Source organism: Zingiber officinale, chromosome 3A (assembly GCF_018446385.1).
Source record: "Zingiber officinale cultivar Zhangliang chromosome 3A, Zo_v1.1, whole genome shotgun sequence".
Lineage (NCBI taxonomy): Eukaryota > Viridiplantae > Streptophyta > Magnoliopsida > Zingiberales > Zingiberaceae > Zingiber > Zingiber officinale.
Window position 1 is genome coordinate 105,172,084 of NC_055990.1, and position 21,484 is coordinate 105,193,567.

A 21,484-nucleotide genomic window follows, 5' to 3' on the forward strand; every position below is an offset into this window, starting at 1 on the left:
TGATTAAATACTACTCATGATCTTGATAAATCTAAACTTTATAGCTCAGTAACTTTGTTAATAACTACCCGCTTAAGTGCATAAGAAAACATGACAACTAACAATGCATTATTAGTGAGTTACTACTTAAGAAAGCACCGTGATTATAAAAGTACTATCTTGACTAATCTATGTATTTCTTATGTACTTCTTATTATAAGCAATTTATAGTAGGAATCTAGAACATGTTACAGTTGTTAGAAAAAATGCTATTGCTTCAAATCACATAAGAAAAGCTCTTAATACATACATCTCAAATTTATGAACTAGTTACTTAACAAGATTAACTACTTAGTACTTTAAAAATTAACAGTATATATACAAAACTTTTCTTTTTGACAACATAAGTGCCATTTCTTTTTATATAACCAATTTACTCAACTATATTTAAAAATGGATGTCTAATTATATATTGGACATCTCGAAACACTTAAAGTCTGTACCTAAATGTTTAGAAGAAAAATAGTTAAGAATAACACTACCATTTTTTTTTTAACATAATTAATCAAAAGAAACCCAAGAAATAACTTGAGGCATATAAAGTCAATACTAATCTTTATAGATAATGGATTAAAATTAAAGACAATAAACCAGCCCAAAAATCTCAAAAACATTTTGCAGAAAAAGATATAAAGTATAATCAGTCGAGCAACCTAATTAATTCTTCAATCATAAAGCAATTAGAAATTCTCAAATACTTAACACAGATTCTAGGATTTTTTTTTTTTTTGTAAAACTAACTATAAAAATATGGAACATAAACTAGAACGTCTTCGGATTATATTGTCATCGTTTCGAGATTTACTCAATTGTCATGTCCTCTTGTCTCATTTGTCTCATCTCCTACAATAATCAAATTTAATGAGCCTAAAGACTCAGCACGTTCAAACCATGATAGCCAATAATAAATCCACTCAATTAAGTTAGACAAAAGGATCAGATTTAGTTTAAATGCTCGCTTGACCTATAACCTAACATTGACATTCCTAGTAGAGTTTAGTTCAATGTAAGTGACCTTGATGCTAGGTTGGTAGGAATTTAAACCTTGAAATGAAACCACTACCCATACATGTTTTGGTAAGCTCCCGGGCTTAAGTCCCTCGCCATTTCAATCGATCCACTGATCGATTTCGCGAGCTTCTATTCACGGAGAAAACACTTGAATCGATCCACTGATTGATCTAGGCAGAAATGAATCGATCGACTGATCGATTTAGTGAGCTTCTGCACACGGGAAACTCATCTCAATCGATCGGCTGATTGATTGAGCATGCCCAATCGATCGACTGATCGATTGGGTTTTTAAATTTTTGAAATCTAATTTCAGCCAAAATTCAGAAATGTCTTAAAAATTCTACAAATTTCTAAAAATTATGAAAATTCTTATAGACATTATTTAGGGTATATACTGTCATAGAAAAATATTTTTCTAAGAAAATATACCTTCTTTTCAGAGATTGAAACAAACTTAAAAACTTGCAAAAGTTTCAATGTTTCTTCCAAATTTGTGCATAACTTTTCAATGATGATTGCTATCAAAAGATAGACTTCACCAATGTTTTCCAAAGTATATTTAAAATAATTTTTAAAATCAATTTCCAACCATGTTCTTTGGGCTCAATGCACATAACTTGTATTGACTTTCCCAATGATTAGAGTACCCATAACTATGTGTTTAGATGAAATCAAAACTCAAATAGATGCATTAAATCAACATCTTGAGTCTTGTTCATCATCCTAACATCTCACTTGTATCTAATATGTACTAAAACACATACAAGTCACCTTATAGTCTTTGTGAAATGTAGATTTTGGTTTTACCCTAAACTAGGGATTATGCATATCTATCTAGGCATTTTAGAAATTATGAGCATCCACCTAGGATGTCACTTGTTAGTAAATATCATTATCCTTATTTACAAGGAAACTAAAATGATGCGTAATGACTTATAACATACATCAAAAAGAAATGATTTTCAAAACAAAATATACTAATGCTACATGATGTATGTATGACATGACATGACATGATTTTTTTATTTATTTTTCATAATAACCATAAATGCAGCATATGATGTCATGGCATATGATGGGAAAACAAAGCATGATAATTAGCATAAATAAAATATACCTAGAAAATCTATTTAAGTATCCTTAATTCCTTAGCTAAATTAAAATCTAATCCTAGATGGCCTATATTTTCTCAAGAAAATATCAAAACCCAATTTGACATTTCTTTTGCCTTTTCTCATTTGTACCAATTTTAAATTAAGTTTGAATCCACAAATTTTGGCATACTTTACTCTTCCAAAGAGAAATCAATATAATTCCTTTTCATTTTCAAGGTTAACAAAAACCATGAAAATGCCTCCAAGTGCCGCCTTTATCATAGTTGGGTTAACCACCCTACCCATATAGAGTTGACACTCTCTAAACCCATCTAGGGTGTAGAGAATATGCTCCGCACAACCCAAAATCTATTGGTACTCCTTTGATACTCTAGGTACTCACTAAGGATAACTTCCCTAAATACCTTCCTAATGACCTTTCTAGGCTTCTTATGAGCCTTGGTCACTTTCTCTAGGTCAACTCTAGTGATTACTTCCCCTGTAACATTCTTAGTGATATTCTTAGACATCTTAGAAGTCATAGTCACGTTGGTCTTGGCAAAAATACTCCTAGGGATAACTTCCCTTGTATTTTTGACTTAACCGCTAGGCCTAGAGTTAATTCTGTAACAACCCAAATTTCCTTATTACGAGTCCTAATAGTGCTTAAAAATATTTAGAAATGCTTTAGAAATATTCTAGAGATTTTAAGAAATTTTTTAGATTAGTTTTATGTAATTTTTGGAGGTCGTTTGGTATTTTTACCAAAAGGAAGAAGTTTCAAAAAAATAGATAGGTTCGGCCGAGGTTCGAACCCGTGACCTCCGACCTAACCCGAGTCTTAAGCGAAGCGGGATAGCCAAGTGCCCAAGCGGGCGGTGCTGATTAAGGAAGGAGCAACTTTTATTTAAGTAGTAGTTGGTAATAGAATACTTGAGTTATAAAGAGAGGAACTTAGGAAATTTGGTCGTGACCTAAACTTTTTCCCCTTCTTCCTCTCGCGTGCGCGACGCCTCTGCTCGGGCGGAAACGAAGCTGAGCTAAAGCATCGTCTCTAGCGGCCGGCCAAGGAACGATCCGAGGGATTCTCTACACCATCGTGATCCTCTCGTCGAGGAGAACTTGTTGGCACAAAGAAGGGGCCGAGATTTCAAGTTTCTCCGAAGCCCTAGTAGCCGTTCGTTCGGTGGTGAGTCCAAGAAACCAAGGTAAGTTACTACTCACCTGCGGTAAGAGTAGTTTCGAGTTTGATTTAGTATTTCCCTTGGGTTTTCGGAATATGATGCAAGGATTTGTTGACTAGAAAGCTTGATGTCGTGAGTTTTACAAAGAAGATTGTTCATTCCTTTAGGCTTTCGTATTTTGTTATAAAGAATTGCGGAAATGCTAGGGATTTAATTTTCTTTTGGATTTTGGAATAGGCTGTACAAAATTAGTTGTTAGAGGTAAGAGTAGTTTCAAGATTTTACCTTCTTCTATACATTATTGCCGAAACATGCTTAAAGATTCTATTGCTCTATATAAGTATAAGATTTCAGTTTCAGATTTAGTTTCTTATGCTTTCTTAATTAGTTGGAATAGCCATGCCTTAAGCTTGTTGGTTAGGTCTTTTTATGCTTTGCATTGGGCAAGAACAACCCTATATTTAGCATTTCTGTTTAGACCTTTTTGTGCTATGTAGTGGCACGAACAACCCTTAATCTAAGTACATAGTGTTAGTTTTCTTTGCTATTTAATAAATATGATCAGCCCTGTTTAATAGCATTGCAAATTCAACCTCTTCGTTATTTAGTAAGCATGATATTTTGTTGAGTATGTGCAGCATTGATCCCTTTATTTCTAGTTCCCTTGCTATAGAATGAGTATGTGTAGCATTGATTCATTCATTTCTAGTTTCCTTGCTATTAAATGTGCATGAGCAGATTTCTAGATTTCTTTGCTATTAGAATTACATGAGTAGATTTTCTAGATTCCTTGCTATTAGAATTACATGAGTAGATTTTCTAGATTCCTTTGCTATTAGATATACCTGGGCAGATTTTCTAGTTTTCCATTTGCTATTGGAATAACATGAGCAGCTTCCCTAATTAAGCATTTCCGTGCAATTTTGTTAAGCCTTTTAGTGCAATTTTATTGAGTATTTCAGTGTAGTTTATTAAGCATCTCAATGCAATTTTATTAAGCATTTCAGTGCAGATTTTTGTTAAGTGTAATAGTGCAGTTTTCATTAAGTATCATAGCACAGATCTGGTTAAGCATTACAATATTTTGAGTTTAAGAAAAGTATAAGAAAGAATAAGAAAAGAAAGAAAAAGGCCAAGGCCTTAAGTAGATCCCAAAGTCAAGACATTAGGGATTTTGGCACACAAGGTGCTTGCTAAAATGTCGAGGCATTATATATTAGAAGTAATAAAAGATAATAAGTATTTTATTTTTTTAACAGGCAAGTACCCGACTTCCGAGGTTGTCGTTAAATAAATCCAGGTGACCAATTCCGAGGTCTTGGCCATGGTAAGACCGAGGTCTTTACCCTCGTAGGACTAGTGGCTTGCTACCCAGTTCCTATTAGGGAGCGCGCTCTGGTATAACGCCTGGGCCCAAGAAGAGATTGATTATTATTTTGAAGTATTAAAAGTATAAGTTTTTGAACAAGTAAAATAAGTTTCACATAAGTATAAAAGTATAAAAGTATACATTTTAAACAAGTGGAATAAGCTTCACATAGGTTTAAAATTCAGCAAGTTTAGTTTTCTTATGTGCTGACATGTTGTTTAGACTTGCTTACATGTTTAGTAGTTCAGTATGCTTTGTTTCTTTTGCTATTAGATGAGCATGATTAGTATCTTCTTTGAGCATTCAGTTTCTAGATTTCTTCCAGTCACATGCATATTCGAGTTTTGTGAGTTAGATAGTGCTTACTAAGCAATTTTGCTTATAGTTGCATTTCCTCTTACTGCAGATAAAGGAAAGGAAAAGCTATAGCAAAGGAAGGTGACAAGGAGCTGTGAATGGATGTGTGATGCCTGGATTTTAGAAGCCTTGGGAATTAGTTTAAAGTTCATTAAGATTTTGTAATGAAGATTTTATGTTTTAGAACACTCCCTTTTATTTGTTATGAACATTAGTTTCATTATTTGAGTGGTATGATTGTTGCACGCATGATCAGATATATATATATTTTGTTTAGCATGTTCAGATTGATGTATAGATTTAGTTGTGAACATAAGTCTGAGTAGTATGTATAGATGAGTCATTTAGTCTTCCGCTGCCAGTTAATTGCATGTTTTGAGTGTTTAGAGAGTTTTAAGTATAGATATTTTCATGTGAGCAACATTAGTTAAGATAAGTTAGTAGTCCAGTAGCGCTTCACCCTCACAGACTAGTAGTGAGGAGGGTGGGGGGTTACAAGTTGGTATCAGAGCAGTTCCTATTCTCCAGCATCACACATCAGCACCAACCTTGTCGTCTTCAAGTAAGAAAGTATTTAAAATTCTTTTATTAGTATGCTTTTCCTTATTATTTGTATCATAAAGAAACCCTTGGAAATATTTGTTTATAAGTGCTAAAGTGAGATAAAAGTTTTGTTTGGTTTTTCTATGTTTATATATATGTCTAGGAAGAATAGAGACGATTTCAGTTTTCTTTATCTTTCTACATAATTAGATGTCAAGAAGAGGGCGTCCCCGTACCGCTCGTACTGAGGACCGAGTACAGGAGAACGAAAATGACTCAAGCCGGAGGATGTTCGGGTAGTTTAGGAGTACCCAGAGGTATTCCTAGAAGACTTACCTGGACTACCTTCCAACAGAGAAGCGGAGTTTGAAATTGAGTTGGTTCCTGACACCAGTCCAATTTCAAAAGCTCCATACCGAATGTTTCCAGCAGAGCTTAAAGAGTTAGAAGAACAACTTCAGGAGCTACTTGACAAGGGTTACATCCGCCCTAGTCATTCACCCCGGGGAGCTCCAGTGTTATTCGTTAAGAAGAAAGACGATCTATGCGGATGTGCATAGATTTTAGAGCGCCGAGCAGAGTAACAGTTAAGGACAAGTACTCTCTTCCTAGAATAGATGATCTATTTGATCAGCTAAAGAGGGCAATAGTGTTCTCTAAAATAGACCTGCGCTCTGGGTACCATCAGTTGAAAGTGAAAGGAAGTGATACACCCAGAACAGCTTCCAGGACCATATGTGGACACTACGAAATTATAGTCATACCATTTGGTGTGACTAATGCACCTGCGGTCTCCAGGGACTTTATAACAGGTCTTCCAAGGACCACTAATGGGTACGATGTGATAGGGGTGATAGTAGACAGAGAAGTTAAGAGACCAAGGAACAAAGGAGTACCACTAGTGAAGGTCATTTGGCATCAGAAGTGCGAGGAAACTACTTGGGAGCGTAAGGACAGTATGAGACAGAGATATCCGGAGTTATTCTAAGTTCGAGGACGAACTTTTTATAAGGTGTGGGGAATTGTAACAACCCAAATTTCCTCATTACGAGTCCTAATAGTGCTTAAAAATATTTAGAAATGCTTTAGAAATATTCTAGAGATTTTTAGTGTATTTTTATGTAATATTTGGAGGTTGTTTGATATTTTTACCAAAAGGAAGAAGTTTAAAAAATATAGATAGGTTCGGCCGAGGTTCGAACCCGTGACATCCGACCTAGCCCGAGTCTTAAGTGAAGCGGGATAGCCAAGTGCCCAAGCGAGCGGTGCTGATTAAGAAGGAGAGACTTTTATTTAAGTAGTAGTTGGTAATAGAATACTTGAGTTATAAAGAGAGGAACTTAGGAAATTTGGCTGTGACCTAAACTTTTTCCCCTTCTTCCTCTCGCGTGCGCGGCACCTTTGCTCGGGCGGAAACGAAGCCGAGCTAAAACATCGTCTCCGGCGGCCGGCTAAGGAACGATCCGAGGTATTCTCTACACCATCGTGATCCTCTCGTCGAGGAGAACTTGTTGGCACAAAGAAGGGGTCGAGATTTCAAGTTTCTCCGAAGCCCTAGTAGCCGTTCGTTCGGTGGTGAGTCCAAGAAACCAAGGTAAGTTGCTACTCACCTGCGGTAAGAGTAGTTTCGAGTTTGATTTAGTGTTTCCCTTGGGTTTTCAGAATATGATGTAAGGATTTGTTGACTAGAAAGCTTGATGTCGTGAGTTTTACAAAGAAGATTGTTCATTACTTTAGGCTTTCGGATTTTGTTATAAAGAATTGCAGAAATGCTAGGGATTTAGTTTTCTTTTGGATTTTGGAATAGGCTGTACGGAATTAGTTGTTAGAGGTAAGAGTAGTTTCAAGATTTTACCTTCTTCTTTACATTATTGCCGAAACATGCTTAAGATTATATTGCTCTATATAAGTATAAGATTTCAGTTTCAGATTTAGTTTCTTATGCTTTCTTAATTAGTTGGAACAACCATGCCTTAAGCTTGCTGGTTAGGTCTTTTTATGCTTTGCATTGGGCAAGAACAACCCTATATTTAGCATTTCTGTTTAGACCTTTTTGTGCTATGTAGTGGCACGAACAACCCTTGATCTAAGTACATAGTATTAGTTTTCTTTGCTATTTAATAAATATGATCAGCCCTGTTTAATAGCATTGCAAATTCAGCATCTTCGTTATTTAGTAAGCATGATATTCTGTTGAGTATGTGCAACATTGATCCCTTTATTTCTAGTTTCCTTGCTATAGAATGAGTATGTGTAGCATTGATTCCTTCATTTCTAGTTTCCTTGCTATTAAATGTGCACGAGCAGATTTCTAGATTTCTTTGCTATTAGAATTACATGAGTAGATTTTCTAGATTCCTTGCTATTAGAATTACATGAGTAGATTTTCTAGATTCCTTTGCTATTAGATATACCTGGGTAGATTTTCTAGTTTTCCATTTGCTATTGGAATAACATGAGCAGCTTCCCTTATGAAGCATTTCCGTGCAATTTTGTTAAGCTTTTTAGTGCAGTTTTATTGAGTATTTCATGCAGTTTATTAAGCATCTCAGTGCAGTTTTATTAAGCATTTCAGTGCAGATTTTTGTTAAGTGTAATAGTGCAGTTTTCATTAAGTATCATAGCGCAGATCTGGTTAAGCATTATAATATTTTGAGTTTAAGAAAAGTATAAGAAAGAATAAGAAAAGAAAGAAAAAGGCCAAGGCCTTAAGTAGATCCCAAAGTCAAAACTTTAGGGATTTTGGCACACAAGGTGCTTGCTAAAATGACGAGGCATTATATATTAGAAGCAATAAAAGATAACAAGTATTTTATTTTTTTAAGAGGCTAGTACCCGACTTCCGAGGTTGTCGTTAAATAAATCCAGGTGACCAATTCCGAGGTCTTGGCCATGGTAACACCGAGGTCTTTACCCTCGTAGGACTGGTGGCTCGCTACCCCAGTTCCTATTAGGGAGCGCGCTTTGGTACTACGCATGGGTCCAAGAAGAGATTGATTATTATTTTGAAGTATTAAAAGTATAAGTTTTTGAACAAGTAAAATAAGTTTCACATAAGTATAAAAGTATAAAAGTATACATTTTAAACAAGTGGAATAAGCTTCACATAGGTTTAAAATTCAGCAAGTTTAGTTTTCTTATGTGCTGACATGTTGTTTAGACTTGCTTACATGTTTAGTATTTCAGTATGCTATGTTTCTTTTTCTATTTGATGAGCATGATTAGTATCTTCTTTGAGCATTCAGTTTCTAGATTTCTTCCAGTCACATGCATATTCGAGTTTTGTGAGTTAGATAGCGCTTACTAAGTAATTTTGCTTATAGTTGTATTTCCTCTTACTGCAGATAAAGGAAAGAAAAAGCTATAGGAAAGAAAGGCGACAAGGAGGTGTGAATGGATGTGTGATGCCTGGACTATAGAAGCCTTGGAAATTAGTTTAAAGTTCATTAAGATTTTGTAATGAAGATATTATGTTTTAGAACACTCCCTTTTATTTGTTATGAACATTAGTTTCATTATTTGAGTGGTATAATTGTTGCATGCATGATCAGATATATATATATTTTGTTTAGCATGTTCAGATTGATGTATAGATTTAGTTGTGAACATAAGTCTTAGTAGTATGTATAGATGAGTCATTTAGTCTTCCGCTGCCAGTTAATTGCATGTTTTGAGTGTTTAGAGAGTTTTAAGTATAGATATTTTCATGTGAGCAACATTAGTTAAGATAAGTTAGTAGTCTAGTAGCGCTCCACCCTCACAGACTAGTAGTGAGGAGGGTGGGGGGTTGCAGATTCCATAACTATATGGAACCCTATGATAAGAATCCACATTCTTCTTGGCCATAGGTTTGTATCCCAAATCGCTATGGACATAGAATGACTCTTGTTTATCCAAACCTAGGTTTTACTCATTTTGACCCTTAAAAATATTTTCCATTTTCTTTAGGATCCTTTCTAATTTATCAAGCCTTGACCTCAAGGCTTGGTTTTCCAACCTTAAATCCTTAGATTTTGATTTTCCTTGATTCCTATGAGCATTTCTACTTTTAAGCCTTTATTTAAGGTCCTTAGAGTTATTGCCTAATTCGTTATCCATTTTTCTAGCCTTAGATTGAGTGGTTTTAGCATGATAAACCACATGTTTTTCTTTAATTCTATCATGCCTTCTATTTTCATGATAAATAACATTAAAATGATATAAATTATTTCTATCATGCTTTTTATCATGAGTCAAAGGAATAGATTCATTGAATGATACCTTGGAAGCTCCCCTTTGACTTGTGCTTCCTCCTTTGACTTTGGTTGACTTTTTCCCTTTAGGACATTGTCTCCTATAATGTCCTCTTTGATTGCAAGAGAAGTACACAATGTGATCCTTGCCCTTACGTTCCATGGGACTGACTCTCTTGGGCTTCTCCTTACCTTTGGGTGCCACTTGACCCTTCTTCTTGGCCAATTTTGGATACTTGCTTTTATAATGTCCTCTTTCCCTACACTCAAAGTAAATAATGTGATTTTTATTATTTAAACTTGAAATGTTATACCTTGGCTTGTGGGGGTGGCATATGATCCTCCAGTTGATTTTTCTTGATTTGTGGAGGTGGCACCATCTTCTTCTCCATTTGATCTGGAGGTAGAGGATTCTTCTAACTCCGAAGTTAATGATCTACACTCCCCCTCAATCTTAGAGGTAGAGCCTTCATCATCATCATCCTCATGTACATGAAACAAGGAGTATACTCCCTCCTTGCCTTTTTCTTTGCACTTTATGGAGAATGAAGCTTCTTGTTCTTCTTCCGATGTTGAGAATCTCTCAACCTCAGAGTCCTCTTCCTCTTGATCTTGAGCCAATGAGTCGCCCTCTTTGGATTCTTCTTGGTTTAGTGCAGTGGAGGGGATCTCATGGAGTTTAGCCAATTTACTCCATAGATCCTTGGCATCTTCAAATTCTCCCACTTGCTTCAAAATATTGCTAGGCAATAAATTGACCAATAGCTTAGTCACTTTATCATTGGCCTCATATTTTTGAATTTGCTCTTGGCTCCACTTGTTCTTCTTGAGAATTTTGTCTTTGCTATTTGTTGGAGCTTGGAAATCTTCCATTAGAGCAAACCATTGCTCTATGTCCATCATAAGAAAATTTTCGATCCTTGATTTCTAAGAATCAAAGCTCATTGATGTGAATGGTGGAGGCACCCTTGTGTCAAAACTGAGTACATCTCGGAATTCTATCTTGAAGTTGAGTCTTTTGAAGTCTTTGACTTTGATGAACTTGCTTTAACTTCTTCTCCCTCTAGCTTGTTTCCCTTTTCGGCGATGATTCCGATGAACAACGACCTCGATTTGATACCACTTGTTAGGGTCAATTTGTAGCTAGGGGGTGAATAGCTCGTCGTGCTTTGTTTGCTTGCTTCGGTGTTGTTGATATGCAGCGGAAAGACTTGAAACAAGACTTACAATGCTAACACGAGGATTTACTTGGTATCCACTTCAAGAAGAGGTGACTAATCCAAGGATCCGGCCCTCACACACTCATCTACTATTAAAACACTCCTTCTCAGTAACTACCGAAACAGAGAAGTCTTGTACAACCTCTCAATACAAGAAGAAAGAAAAACAAGTTTATACAATAATAAATCTTACAAGATTTACAATAAGGAAACACTAGCTTGCTTCTCCTTCTTGTGTGGAATGCCTCTTGACCTGGAAGTGCAGCAACACCTTGCTCCAAGAAGCTTCAAGAACTAGCATAAATCTGTGAGAGATAATTGCAAGAGGTGGAGAGGAAGAACTGTCGAATCGTTGCGAAGAAGACGACTTTAAACTTGACGCTTCCTTCGCAACGGTCACATCCCAATCGATTGACCAATCGATTGGGGAGGCTTGAATCGATCGGTCGATTGATTCAGAGCACCTCTGTGCTCTGCTGGAAAAGGCCTGAATCGATCACTCGATCGATTTAGCCTTCATCGCGTTACGCGCGATTTCCAACTGCCAATCGATCAGCCGATCGATTGGCAATGCCCAATCGATCGGCTGATCGATTGGGAAGGCTTCTGTGCGCGCGATATAAGCTCCCAATCGATTGGTTGATTGATTGAGCTTTGGTTTAATCAATCAGCTAATCAATTAACCACCCTTGACTTGCTTAACTCAAGCTTAAGGGCCCCCAATTCCAACATCCGGTCAACTGTGATCTATTGGAACTCCTCATACCTAGCATCCGGTCAACCTTGACCTGCCGTGACTTCTTCACCAAGTGTGCGGTCAATCCTTTGGCCCACTTAGACTTTTCTCCTCGTGCCAAGTGTCTGGTCATCCTTGACTCACTTGGACTTACCATCTTGTGCTAAGTGTCTGGTCCTCCATGACCCACTTGAACTTCCACCAGATGTCCAGTCACCCTTGACCTATCTGGATTTCCTCGTGCTAAGTATCTGATCAATCCTCTGACTTACTTGGGCTTCCCAACACCATGTGTTCGGTCAATCTTGACCCACCTGGATCTCCACGTGCCTGGCTTCACTAACCATGTCTTCCCATCTGCCTGGCTTCATTCACTAGGACTTTTCATCTGCCTGACTTCATTCACTAGGACTTTCACCTAGCTTCACTTACTAAGATTTTCCCAGTGCTCGGCTTCACTCATCGGGACTTTCACTTGCCTAGCTTCACTCACTAGGTCTTTCATGTGGCTTCACTCACCAAGATTTCCAACTGCCTGACTTCACTCACCAGGACTTGTCTTTGCCTAACCTCTAGTTAAGGCTTTACCAGTCAAGTATCCGGTCAACCTTGACCTACTTGACTCTTCTTTACATCAAATTGGTCAAACCTTGATCAGAGGGGAATTATACCAATAATCTTCCCAATCGAACGATTGGACCCGCAATCTCCATATATTGTTAAACATCGAAACCTAAACATCAAGACTCAAGCTTGAGCCAACTCAAGCTTAGTCAACCTGGCCCAGGGAATATTGCATCAACAGTAGTGTCCTATATATGCGCTAGGGCTAACTGACATTGTCCAAAACTATTGTACTCACTCAAAGGAGTGAGTATACCCTGGGTGACATCAACCCCTACACCCAAAAAGATGGCGGTCAACACATAGAAATAGGTCATGTGGATGCATCCCCTAGTGACCATACTAGATGCGTGAGTGACATTATGAAATATATACAATGTAATGTCAATGTCTAATCTCTATCATAGTGCATAAATAAAAAATGAGTGAGATGGTTGCATCATCACAACATTGCGGGATGTGACCGAAAGGATGCAGATGATAAGGACTCGATATAATACATAGTCCTGCACCCTCAAATATATGGACCTAAAATCTATGACAGTGGGGACTCGGTCCTCCTTGAAAAAGTATAGATGGAAGGTATTTAAGGTAATATGGGAGTAGGATTAGCCAAATGGTAAGTCTGTATTAGGATAGTACAAAAATGGACAGGTTGACTGTTGTATGCCTAAGCAATCAAACAAAAGGGTAGGGGAAAAACTAATATCCCTATCAGCTACTCTGATAGAGTTGGTCAAGTTATTGACCTTAACTAGGTTATTATTAAACTAGGCACATAGATCTAGATTAAGTACTTGGTCATAGTAAACTAGACGACCTAATTTATAGTAATCGATTATTTCCATTATGTTTGGACAATAACGGATAAAGAAACCTCTATTCAAATTTCTAGTCTCAAGGGCTACATATGTATTCTCTAAGAAATGCAACCTAAGCTGCTTAATAGAGAACCTAGCATAAGTAGAAGAGATAGTAATTAAAGGATCAAAAGAATTCAGATATCTCCATAATAGTATGATATTATCCATTTTGGGCCTAAGCCCTCATGGTTTTGCTCTTGGGATCTACATAAAAGGCCTCATACCAATGGAGATATTTTTTTCTAATAAATCCATAATCTTTCCCATGTGTTTTAAATGTGGGACTATATTTACAACCTTGCAATTCTAATAACCCCCCCTCAAATAAAGGACCACAGGGTCCCCCTCAAGCATCGGGTCACTCTTGACTTGCTCAGGGCTTCCCTTCGAGAATCAGATCACCTTGACTTGCTCAGGGTCTCCCTTACTTTATTCAAGGTTTCACCCACATGGTTCGATCTTGGATCATGGCTCTGGCTCGTGCTTCTTCCGATGGTTAGTCAGGTGAAGAGCGACCTTGCTCTGATACCAATTGAAGGACCAAAAGAATTCAGATATCTCCATAATGGTATGATATTATCCACTTTGGGCCTAAACCCTCATGATTTTGCTCTTGGGCTCTACCCAAAAGGCTTCATGTCAATGAAGATATTTTTTCTAATAAACTCAGGATCTTTTCCATGTGTTTTTAATGTGGGACTATACTTTCAACCTTGCAATATTTTAAAAAAAAAACAACTTTAAAATTACTTTAAAAAATATTTTGTAAGATATTTTTGAAAATACTTCAAAAATTATTTTGAAAATATTTGGAAAATTTTGAAAACTTCTTTGAAAAATATTTTGCAAAATTCTTGCAAAGGTTATACTTTTACTTTGTAAAAATATCTAAAAATAGTTTGAAAGTATCTTTATCTATTTTGGAAAATGGGTTTCAACATTTACTTTGAAAATATCTTTCAAAAGTTTCTTTGAAAATTCAATTTGATAATTACTCTGTGAAATTAATTTAAAAATTAACTTTACTCACTTTTGAAAAATTAACTTGAACCATCTCCCTTAAAAATTACTCTGAAAAATTAACTAGTTTTAAATTATTTTGAAAAGTGTTTTTAAAAATTGCTTAATAACTATTTTGAAATTTCCTTTGAAACACTTCTTTAAAAATACTTTAAAAATATTTTAAAAAAATACTTGCAAAAAATACCTTAATTTTGAATTTTACTATGAACATTCTTGGCTTTTTAAACAATCATTTTTAAACTTCTCCCTAAAATAAACCTACTATCTTAAGTGTTTAATAAATTTACTTGATTTGTTTATCTATTTTATATTTTTCATATATCAATTTACATATTTTTTGATGAATGCCAAAGGGGGAGGGTAAGTATTTAAGTAAGAAAAAATAAGAAAATCTAAAAATCTTAATCCTAAAATGATCAAGAGAATAAAATAAAAATCCAAGTTACTTAAGTTCTCTTAAATCATTTTCTATATTATTGTTTCTTGTTGAGTTTTTTTCTAACTTTAACCCAAGTTGTCATTGTATTAAAAAGGAAATGATTGTTGGTGTAATTTGCACCAATAGTCAAACCTATGTTTTGATGAATGATAAATGGATTAAAGTTAGATGTGGTGTGATCTAACCTTGTTGCTAAGTCTGTGGGACTTGATGGGTCTGGAGGACCTGACATTAGGCTAAAATTTAGCTAGGTTTGTTGGACCTAATAGTGGTGTGGAAGTCCAGATAGGTCGAGAAGTGACTCGATATCTGGCAGGAAGTCTGGTTGGATCTGCGGGACTCGACAGCTGGCTAAAGTCTAGTTGGGATTGCAGACCTGACAATTAGCGGGAAGACCTGGTGGGTCAAAGGTAGGTCAAGTGATTTTGCATGGTAAGTAAGGTAAGTCACTAGAGAAGAGTGTTCTAATGAAGATGAGTCCCAGTTAGATACTTTAGGTGCTGGTCCAGTTTAGGTCCATTTTGGATACCTAACTGAGACCATGATTATATCCTGGTCTTGGACAGACATGATCTAATTAATAATGTTATTTTATTATTATGCTAACTTTGTTTTGCAGGTTGCACTTTGTTTTTGGACTAATACATTTTGTAGGACTAAAGTAGCAAAAATCAGTCTCGGATGAACAGTATTAGAGACACCTTAGAGCTGACTGGAGGTGCCTCGCATCAAGCTTGGAGGTGGCCTAGACCAGTTGTAGGCGTCCTCAAGGATATAAAATTTGCATTGCGGGAAGGCATCCAAAAGTGCACTATTGGCGCCTCTAATACGTGCTTGGAGGTGCCTTGGAGCATTTGGAAGGTGCCCTTAAGTGGATAAAAGCCGAAGTTCGTGTTGTTTATCGTAACTGGGGTTTAAGGGATTAAACTTAAAGTTGGAGGTGTAAGTAGTGCATGGTGATTTTAATGTGATCAACCAAGTCAAGTTAGACTCTACGTATTTGATGTCTTATGTCTGAGTGTGCAAGGACTTAAGAATACAAGAAGTCGAGTGAAATACATAGCTAGCGAGAAAGATGGTACAAGAAGGGAGTCAACAGGCTCGGTGCATCAAAGGGATGAGGTGCTGCGGAAGAGTGCATTGGCAGACAAGAAGGAAGGCATGACATTTCCAAAGGACGAGAAGCAGGAGCTGAAGACTGCTTGAGGAGAGAAGGCCAGAGTTGGATTTGAGTGAGCTCAACTCTGGAAGGCAAGAGGACCACCTAAGCGATCGAAAAAGAAGGCAGTGATCGGAGAAGGCACCGAACGGTCAGCATGAGGCTAACTAATCTGGGTGCCCGAACCATCCGAGTGCCTAGACAAGATGGTCCAGGAACCCGAACCACTTTGGTGTCGAAAGGGTACCTTGACGCAATGGATCAACTTTGGGTTCACATCAGCAATGGTCTAGGCACCTGAAGTGGGTTCGGGCATTCGGGAGTGGATAAAAAATTATCTTCGCACCATTATGAGGTCATTGTATGAAGATAGAGTTTGCTATGCTGGGGTGCCTAGATCGTACCATATCAGTAAATGATCAAATTCGATCAACATGCTATAAATAGAGCCCTAGTCGCATTAGTTCATTACAACACTTTATGTATTCGAGTTTTTCCACTATGTTCTTCAAGGTTCTATGTGTTCAACATTTGGTATGTGGTTTCTCCGCCTCCAACTTGTTAGTTAGAGCCCTAGAGTCAATCATTTGATGATTGTTGTATGGACTCGTTGTATCATATTCTTGTATATAAATAAAGGTATTTGTTTTGGTTATTATACTTACTTGTATTAGTGCCAAATAACTAAGTATAATAGCGTCCTTGAGTAGAAGGTTCTTACCTATATCAATCGATTGGTTGAATCGATAGTGAGATAATATAGAGACCACTACTCTTAATCATTCCTAGTTAAGTATTAACATTCAGGGACAATGTTAATGCGACGAGACTAGCATGTAGGTTAACTCGATGACTTGATCTCACAAGTCATGGATATGGAGATATCAAGTTGACACATGGGTATGCATTGGAGAATGTATACTGAATGACCCGCCATGAGAAAGTATCATGGATCGTTATATGAGTGTCATATACTTTCTCATGTGGCTATTAGTATGACTACTAGCCCTTGGACCTGAAGTCACCATGGTTCCCTATATAAGGAGTTACGTACTTTGGCTTCATCAAACATCACCCGTAACAGGGTGGACTATAAAGGTGATTACTGGGTATGTAACAAATTATGCGGAGGGATGTGAGTGATGTAGATGGGATCTATCCCTCCTATATGACGGGAGTGACATCGATATTCTTGATAGAGTGAGACCACGAAGTGCATGATCATGCCCAAATGAGTCAATATGAGATATTGAGCTCATTTGATTGAGTGAGTCTACTTGGAGTTCAAGATTTAGATTGATTAGAGGATGACACGGTCTATGCCTCATATTGATCAATCTAGATGTCTAGGATAGAAGGACATTGTCATATATTGTGAGGAGTCACAATTAGTAGTCACAAGGTGATGTTGGATCTCAACATTCTTATAACTTGGGTAGTAATGATGTGTTGCTAGATACCACTCATTACTTATGCTTCTAAATGAGTTTAGGAGCATTGCCAACGTTATAAGAACCTATAGGGTCACACACAAAGGGCAATTAGATGGAGATTAGGTTCATTTGATGAACCTAAAGGATTAGGTTCATGTGATGAACCAAATTGGATTAAGAGTAATCCAAATTGAGCTAATTGAGTTGGACTCAATTTGGTTCATGTGTTAAGTGAGTCTAATTTGGACTTAGACTCATTTAATTAATTTAATTCAATAAATAGAGATTCATTAAATTAAAATTGACTTGAACCAATGGTTAGATTAGATCAACCAAGGGAGAGAAGTGGTCAAGTTTGACTTGACTTGAGAGGAAGATGAAGGGTCAAGTTTGACTTGACCATTTGCCACCTCATTGGTGAGTTGGCATTAAGTGGACTAATGATGATGTGCCACATCATCAAGACCACTTCATGATGTGCCACCTCATGAGGAAGATCAAGAGTTTTTGACTCTTGAAATTCGATAGAGTATATAACTCCCCACTTGAAGGTGGCTGCCACTTTTGGTGGAGTTACAAGTGAGAATTGATTCTCATTCATTCCTTCTTCTTCCTCAAGCTCTCTACCTCTCTCCCTCTCCTCATCTTTGCCGAGACCATCAAGGGTGATAGCACATCCTAATGGTTTCTCTCCATCTCTTGCTTGTGTGGATACACATAGAGGAGTATCTACCTTGATACTCTTGAGATCCGACGAACTTTGGACGAGCGGGATTAAGCGAAGGGCTTCGCATCAAGGGTAAAGATCTTATCTTGTAGATCTAGGCTTAGAAACTCGTACGTGAATGTTTTTTAGAAATTTTATTCTTCGCACGGATCCGGTGGCTGGGGTTTCGGGGTTTTCGCAACGTAAAAAGTGGTTTTTGCGACCCGAAAAATCTAACAGTGGTATCAAAGCCACGTGCAAAGCGCGTACGAGTTTCTAAGGGGATTCGTTCCGCGATTGTGCCCGAAAAACGCTAAACAGGACCGCCGAGAATTTTTATTCATAAAAATTATAAAAATTGTAATAAAAATTATAGAAATTTATAAAAATTACATAATTTAGAATTATGTATTATTTTGTGATGGTCATGTCCCAAAAGACCCAATTAGATTGGAAATTATGTTGTAATTCATAATACGACCTGCGTGTCGTCGTGTGATTGTGTGTGTTGTATATTTGATACGCGACCTGCGCGTCGTGCCTTTCTATTTATTTATTCTTGTTGTAAATTAGTTTAGACTCGAATGTAACTCGAGTTTCACCATTGTAATGTACAAAAATGGAGCGGTGGAAGGTCCACTCGAGATGGAGTTACGAGGAGGGCGCGAGCAACACAAGGTGGTCAAAGGAAGGAGCTTGAGAAGCTGTTGACCTTAGGTTGACCATCCAATCTTCTCATTGGCTTGAGAAGATCGTAGTAGGGCCATGACTAATCACAAAATATTTAATTAATTGCTTGTGTGTGTATATGTGATGCATGCTAGAATAAGTAATTAATTAGCGCCTTAACGATTCGATTCGATCAATCGTGTACATGATGCGCCCTAACGATTAGATTAAATCTAAATCGAGTATATGATACACCTCGTCGATTAGATTAGATCTTAATCGCGACAACTTATAATGCCTACCATGCCGTGATACCTATCACTACCTCGATCACATGTAGTTGTTGAATCTGCCAAAGCAGAGCAACACATATTATCTTGGTAGGGTACGGAGAGACAATTTTGGTCCCGCCTATCAACGCATGGGTGAGTAAAACTCAATTAGATTGAGTATAACTAGTTAAATAAAGTTTAACTGTAGGCATTTATCCAATAGTTGGAAGATAGGACAAAATCACGTTTATATTAACTCTTGGGCGTATTAGCCAAAGCTAACTCAAGTTTTAATATGAATGCGGATCTTGATCCTATAAATAAGAGTTGTATAGAGATGTAATTGGTAAATTAGTTACCTACCGATCATACTAAGTCTTGGGTGATTTAGCCAAAGCTAACTCAAGGCATAGTATGATGTGGATCTTGTCCCACATGAATTATAGAATTCAGTGGGAGCATCATTTAATTAAAAGGCCTAATTAAGTGATTACTAGAATATGATGTTTATTTATTTTCTACATTTTTCTGTTGTAGATTACCATGACGTCAAATACGAACACCTTCTCTTTGCGTTCTGTCCTTGACAAGGACAAGCTCAACGGAGCAAATTTCCTGGACTGGTACAGGAATCTGAGATTAGTTCTCACCCAAGAACGTAAATTGTACGTTCTAGAGCATCCCATTTCGGAGGCTCCTCCTGCCAATGCCACGTGAGCAGACAAAGATTCTTACAAGAAGCATCAAGATGATGCATTAGATGTATCATGTCTAATGCTCGCGACCATGAACTCTGAGCTTCAGAAGCAACATGAGTTAATGGGTGCTTATGATATGGTTGAACATCTTCGTCAACTATATCAAGGACAAGCACGACACGAGAGATTTGAGATCTCAAGGGCACTATTTCAGTGCAAGATGTCAGATGGGGCTCCCGTAGGTCCATATGTACTCAAGATGATTGGGTACATAGAGAATTTACAGAGGTTGGGATTCCCACTTGGCCAAGAGTCGGCCACTGACCTGATCTTACAGTCTTTTCCAGAGAGCTACAGTCAGTTTGTCATGAACTACAACATGAACGAAATTGATAAGTCATTGCCCGAACTGCTTAGCATGTTACGAACTGCTGAGCTCAACCTTAAGAAGGTTAAGCCCAACTCTATTCTGATGGTTCAGAAACACAAGGGCAAGGGCAAGCCTAAAGGCAAGGGAAAGTCCCAAGCCAAGGCCAAAGGCAAAGCACTGAAGCCTAAAGGAGGGGTCGCCAAGGATGCTACCTGCTTCCACTACGGTCAGACCGGGCACTGGAAGAGGAACTGCAAAGTCTACCTGGAAGATCTTAAGAAGAAGAGAAGTGAGACTTCCACTTCAGGTATATATGTTATAGAAGTCAATCTATCTATTTCTTCATCATGGGTATTAGATACCGGATGTGCTTCTCACATTTGTACTAATGTGCAGGCGCTGAGAAATAACAGGGTATTGACGAAGGGCGAGGTGGACCTACGCGTAGGCAATGGAGCACGGGTTGCTGCTGTTGCTGTAGGGGCTTATTTTCTATCTTTGCCCTCTGAGCTTATATTAGAGTTGGATGATTGTTGTTATGTGCCTGCTTTGATTAAAAACATTATATCAGTTTCTTGTTTGGACAAGAAAGGGTTTTTATTTATAATAAAGAACAAATGTTGTTCAGTTTATTTAAATGATATGTTCTATTGTAGTGCACCTCTGATAAATAGACTCTATATTCTAGACCTTGAGAGACCTATCTATAACATAAGTACCAAGAGGTTCAAGTCAAATGACATGAACCAAACCTATCTCTGGCACTGTCGCTTTGGTCATATAAATGACAAGCGCTTATCCCAGCTCCATAAAGATGGTTTGCTGGACTCATTTGATTTTGAATCATATGAGATATGCGAGTCATGCCTACTAGGCAAGATGACCAAGACTCCCTTTAGTGGACACAGTGAGAGAGCGACTGACTTGTTAGGTCTTATACATAGTGATATATGTGACCCTTTCAATGTCACTGCTAGAGGTGGTTATAGGTACTTCATTACATTTACTGATGCCTTCAGTAGATATGGTTATGTGTACCTGATGACACATAAATCAGAATCCTTTGAAAAGTTCAAAGAATTCAAGAATAAAGTACAAAACCAGCTTGGCAAGAGTATTAAGATACTTCGATCAGATCGAGGTGGGGAATACCTTAGCCATGAGTTTCGTGACTATCTAGCTGAGTGTGGGATTCTATCCCAACTCACTCCTCCTGGAACACCACAGTGGAATAGTGTATCTGAAAGGAGGAATTGTACCCTATTAGATATGGTACGGTCTATGATGAGTCACACAGATCTTCCTACATTCCTTTGGGGCTATGCTCTAGACACAACAGCCTTCATTCTCAACCGAGTTCCATCTAAGGCTATAATAAGGACACCATATATGATATGGATTGGGAGAGATGCCTAGGTGTCTTTTATGAGGAGTTGGGGT